The 5,790-nt window shown below is 51.4% G+C and overlaps 1 long non-coding RNA gene across 1 annotated transcript; it reads right to left on the minus strand.

Annotated features, from left to right (window-relative positions):
- Window positions 1–444: 444 nt before the first annotated feature.
- On the minus strand, window positions 445–5,198 carry LOC122462984. Its single transcript, XR_006285904.1, has 2 exons — window positions 4,995–5,198; window positions 445–475 (listed from the first exon to the last, which is right to left on the minus strand). It is a non-coding gene; the product is annotated as an uncharacterized LOC122462984 (long non-coding RNA).
- Window positions 5,199–5,790: the final 592 nt, after the last annotated feature.

The following is a 5,790-nucleotide window of genomic DNA, read 5'->3' on the forward strand; positions in this document are numbered from 1 at the left end:
AAAGTAGCAACATGGTGCGCAAGCGAAACAAAGGAGTTATGCTCCCGATATGCACAGTTTGGAAATACCAATACAGAGAATAACAATGTTACCCAATTAATTATCACCAGAGTCTTTCCAACCCAGGGTCTTCAGTACCTGGGTGGGTCCATTTTAGCATTAAGGTGCCCGCTATTTGTGTCTTTTAAACAGTAGCTTTAGCCCGAGATTGTCACTAGATGAGGAGTCAGCAGGTTGGACGGTCCACTGTTCTGCTGACGAGGGGGCGGGCACTGCCTTCAGATGAGAGTGATGGATCCAGTTCTTGTGTCTCTCCATCTTTGCCGCTGTATGGGAGATCAGCAGGACGGTATAGGGTCCTTTCCACTTTTCCTGGAGAGGCTCGTCTTTCCAGGTGCAAACAAGCACAGAGCCACCAGGCTGTAAGGAGTGGACGGGAGAGTCCAAGGGGAGAGGCTGGGAATCCTTGGTATACCTGTGAAGAGACAAAAGAACAGCAGACAGGGAACACATATACTGTGACAAAAAACCATTACCCAACTCCCATTCCCCTGACAGAACCGGGGTGGCATTCATAGGCCATGCCCTTCCAAACATAATTTTAAAGGGACTGAGCCCTAATTTACCCTTTGGGAGAACACGGATACGGAGTAGGACGAGGGGCAAAGAATCAGGCCATCGCAGTGAGGCTTCTTGGCACACTTTTGAGAGATGCCGTTTAAGGGTCTGATTGGTACTCTCCACTACCCCACTAGCTTGCGGTCTTCAGGGCGTATGGAGGGGATCTGTAAGGCATGTGAGATGTTTTGAATGATTTTTGACATGAAGTGTGTCCCGTTGTCAGATTCCATCCACGGGGGAGTCCAAAGCGAGGAATGATCTCCTTAACAAACTTGAGGGCCCCTGTTCTGGCAGTGCAGTTACGGCATGGGAAGGCTTCTGGCCATCCGCTGAACCGATCCACTATAACAAGGAGATATTTGAACACTTGGGTCCGGGGAAACTCAGTAAAGTCTATTTGCCACACTTGTCCAGGGCCCGGAGTGGGTTCTAGGGCAGCTGGTGGCACAGGACGTCCCGGTCGGGGGTTATTCTTTTGGCAGACTAAGCAGTCCGCTTGTACCTGGGCAGCCAGGGGTCGGAGTCCGGAAGTGATAAAGTATTTTCCCATTAGTTGGATAAGTGCTTCCCTGCCAGCATGAGTGGTTTGATGTAGTTTCTGCAGCACTGGCCGGATTAGGCCCTTTGGTAAGAGGACCTTCCCTTCTATGGAGCCATCCCTCCTTTTCCCGGAGACCGAGTTTGTCAGTTAGCTGTCTCTCCTCCCCAGAGTACTGGGGGGTTGGAAGCTCCCCTACCGATGGGATAAGGGCATGCATATGGGCGTTCTCAGTCTGAGGGGATGGCAGGGTGGCAGCATGCTTAGCCTCTCTATCTGCCCGGGCGTTACCTCTAGCCACATCTTGATCCTCCCTTTGATGGGCTTTACAATGTACCACCGCCACTTCCGAGGGAAGTTGTACGGCTTCTAGGAGCCGGAGGATTTGGGGCCCGTACTTGACTGGGGAGCCTTGGGGTGTCAGCTTTCCCCTTTGCTTCCATAGGCCAGCATGAGCATGCAGCACACCAAAAGCATACTTTGAATCAGTAAAAATGTTGACCCGCTTTCCTTTTGACAGTTCAAGTGCACGGGTCAGGGCTATCCGTTCGGCAAGCTGGGCAGAGGTCCCAGCAGGGAAACCTTCGGCTTCCACAGTGTCATGGAGGGTCAGAACAGCATAACCCGCCCTCCTTTGCCCATCCATTACAGTACTGCTACCATCAGTGTACCACTCATAATCTGCATTTGGGAGGGGCACATCCTTTAAATCCGGACGGCTGGAGTACTGGACATCTATGATCTCTAAACAGTCATGTTTCTGTTCCTCTGTTTCTGGCAAGAGAGTGGCTGGGTTAAGGGAGGGGCAAGGCTGTAAGGTGACTTCAGAGTTCTCTAACAGCTTAGCCTGGTACCGAGCAATCCGAGCCTGGGTGAGCCAAAGCCCTCCCTTTGCATCCAATACGGCTCGGACCATATGGGGAGTATAGATTTGCATAACCCCTCCCAATGTTAGCTTCTCGAGAGTGGGGTGGGAGGAAGTTTTGTTTCATGGTCTCTGTGTGTATATAATGTCTTCTGCAGTTTCCACGATATGCTATGCATCCGATGAAGTGAGCTGTAGCTCACGAAAGCTCATGCTCAAATAAACTGGTTAGTCTCTAAGGTGCCACAAGTACTCCTTTTCTTTTTTCTTCTTTCAGCTTCCTCAAGCACTAGGGCAGTAGCTGCGACCGCCCGTAAACATGCCGGCCAACCCTTTGCAACCTGATCCAATTGCTTAGAAAAATAAGCCACCGGACGTCTCCATGCTCCTAACAGCTGTGTGAGCACTCCTAGGGCCACCCCCCTTCGTTCATGTACATACAACTGAAACGGCTTAGAGAGATCCGGCAGGCCCAGAGCCGGGGCTTCCATCAATTTTCTTTTCAGGATTTTAAATGCCCTGTCAGCCTCTGGGGTCCAACAGAAGGGGCCATGATCTGCTTCTTTTACACAGTCGTACAGGGGTTTAGCCCACAGTCCAAACTCTGGGATCCATATCCTGCAAAAGCCTGCCATACCCAGAAATGCCCTGAGCCACTTACAATTACTTGGAGAGGAACTTGACAGATAGCTTCCTTTCTTTTGCTTGAAAGCTGTCGCTCCCCTTGCCGTATTTGAAACCCGAGGTACCGTACCTCTGGGAGGGCAATTTGAGCCTTACTCCGTGCTACCCGATATCCCCGGAGTCCAGTAAAATTCAGGAGGCTCATGATGGCTTTAAGGCAGGGGGTTTGGCCCACAGTGGCAATTAACAAATCATCTACATACTGCAGAAGGAGAGCCTCCTCATTATCCCACTCCTCTAGGTGCGTGGCCAGAGCCTGGCCAAAGAGGGTGGGGGAGTTTTTAAATCCCTGGGCCAACACTGTCCAGCAAAGTTGCTTTTTAACCCTTTTTTCGGTCCTCCCACTCGAAGGAGAAGATCTCCTGTGACGGGGTGGCAACTGGGATGGTAAAGAAAGCATCTTTCAGATCAAGGACTGAAAAATGGGTATACTGTCCCCCTATAGAAGCCAATAAGGTGTACGGGTTAGGGACAAGAGGGTGCAGAGTCTTAACCCGTTCATTGACTGCCCTTAGGTCCTGTACCAGCCGATATGTGCCATCAGGCTTCTGTACGGGTAGAATGGGAGTGTTCCAGGCTGACTGACATTCCCGGAGAATACCATACATTAGGAATCGATCTATAGTTTCCTGTAAACCTTCTCTGGCTTCCCTCTTGATTGGATACTGTTTTACTTGCACTGGGCCTTTCCCTGGTATGAGCTGAATAGTAATGGGGGTCTGATGGGTGGCCTTTCCTGGAATCCCTGATGCCCACACGAGGGGGTACACCTGGTCTTCCCACGGGCTCCATTCTGGGGCTTGCATGGCTGAGGGCTCAACTGCAAGGGTCATGATCCATGCATTCTCAGGGGGTAAGGTAAGGGTTATTTCGTCCTCAGTAAAATGCAGGGTGGCACCGAGGTGACAAAGCAGATCCCGTCCCAGCAGAGGTGTTGGACACTCAGGGAGGGATACCAGCTTGTGGGATATAGTCCTGTTTCCCAAAGCGCATTCCGCTGGGGCATACACTGGGCACTTGGTGTCCCTGCCTGTGGCTCCCACCACAGTAAGGGAATCTGCTACTGGCAACTGAAGAGGCTGATTTATGGCAGTTCGGGCCGCTCCAGAGTCCACTAAAAAATCTATTTCTGAGCTTCCCAGCCACATCTTTACTCGGGGTTCCAGGGGTAGGGTGGTCCGTCTCCCCTGACACCCCTATTCCTGCTCCGCCATCGCCATCATAGGGGCACCCCCCTTTTCTTTCCTCTTTGGGCACTCATTTTTCCAGTGTCCCTCCTGTCGACACAGGGCACACTGGTTGCGACCCAGTCGTCTCTCCTGCGAGCCCGGACGGTCGCGTCCACGGCTCCTTCCTCCCCGGCCTCTTCTCTTAGTGCCAGCCTGTACCGCTGTTACCATCAATCTCACTTGCTTTCTCTCCTTCTCTGTCTCTCTCACACTATAAGCTCGGTTTGCAGTCTCTAAGATTTGTGCCATGGTCATACCCATTAAATCCTCCTTTTTTTGTAACTTTCTCTTAATATCAGGGGCTGCTCTGCTCGTAAAAATTCCCTTAATAATTGACTCAGTTGCCTGATCATCGGGGTCTGCATTAGTGTTCTGTCGAATGGTGTCCTGAATACGCTGTAGAAAGGCCCCTGGGCTTTCTTTTAAATCCTGCATTACTTCATATGGCTTTGCCCAATTATTATGTCGGACAGCCGAGTGACGGAGTTCATGCAAAAGCAACTCCTTATAGGAGGTAAGGCGGGTCATATCCCTTTCATCATTTGGATCCCACCTGTGGTCTGCTCGGGGGACTTACAAGGTGTGGGTGTAGGGACCGAAGGGGACACCGGCTCTGCCATTACAGTGGGGGTGGGGGTCTGGGGACTAACATTAGCTGCTACCGAACCAGTCGGAGTCAGATTACAGTGCTGTAAAATATCTGGTCGAGTACATAAAGTCAGAAACAACTGCACATACATATGTTCATTCCATTTACCCATTCACTGACAAAACAAAACTAATTGGAGGATCGTGTTGTAATTAATTTACCCTCCTGGTGGCCACCACTCCTGGTCCTCTAGTTGATATTGAGGCCAGTCAACTGTACAGAATCATTTTAATTGGCTCTTAGTCATTGGATCCGCACCAAATACCTTCCAGTTTGCTAGAATGCACTCTAGGGGCGTACACCGTGCCCTAACCCCTGAGCTCTGTTCCTGTCCCATACCTACAGGGTAACTCTGGGCGTCCCCAGGTTCCAACAGAGCATACAATCCGGATTTCAAAAGGTTCCTACCTTATCCAAGGGACCGGTTCTTCACCGTGGCCTGCAGCTGCTCCTCCCCCATGTCTAAGGGGCCGGTTCTTCACCGCCGTCCACAACTGCTTCTCCACTATATGAGTGCGTTGCACCGTTGTGCCCTCCGGGGGTCGATCAAATCGCGTCTCCTCCAAGGCCCCGGTGAACTCACCGGTGCGCGCTGGGCGTCGGTTCTCGCCGCAATCCTCGACCTCCAGGAGGGGTCCGGGCAAGGCTAAATTGCAGCCTCTGGCCCACCCAGGGACGCCAAAAGCTGTTGCCGGCACCCAGTGCTGAGAAGCTGAACAACAGCTTGAGTTGGTTCGTTACCTGGTGTGCTACACCCAATAATCACAACGGGGTGGAGAAGCAGAAAAGTTTATTTGAAGCTTCAAATAGGTACAGGGAGATTTGAATTTCAAATCCTGTACACAGAGCAGGAAGTTACACAGGCTTTTATACATCCTTTTCCCCAGCATACTTATCCAATAGCAAGCTGCCCCAAGTATCCATATAGCCACCCAATCCAGTTCCCAGCTAGTTCCCTGATTCTCTGTATCATTTGTTAAACTATACATAAAGCTGCTTTATTCAGCATTGTTCTTCCATATCTGCCTTGTTTGGCGTTGCTTAGTTTCAGGCAGTCTGACTCTGCAGCATATTGTTGCAGATTCTCAGCAGAACTGCTGTGTCTGCCTCCAGGCGGGGGGGGGGGGGGGGGGGGGGCAAGGACACTTGGGCCTAGTACGCAGAGCTGCTGCGAGTGCCTCCAGGCGGGAGGGGGGGGCCAAGG

This window comes from Chelonia mydas, chromosome 14, assembly GCF_015237465.2.
Source record: "Chelonia mydas isolate rCheMyd1 chromosome 14, rCheMyd1.pri.v2, whole genome shotgun sequence".
Classification (NCBI taxonomy): domain Eukaryota; kingdom Metazoa; phylum Chordata; order Testudines; family Cheloniidae; genus Chelonia; species Chelonia mydas.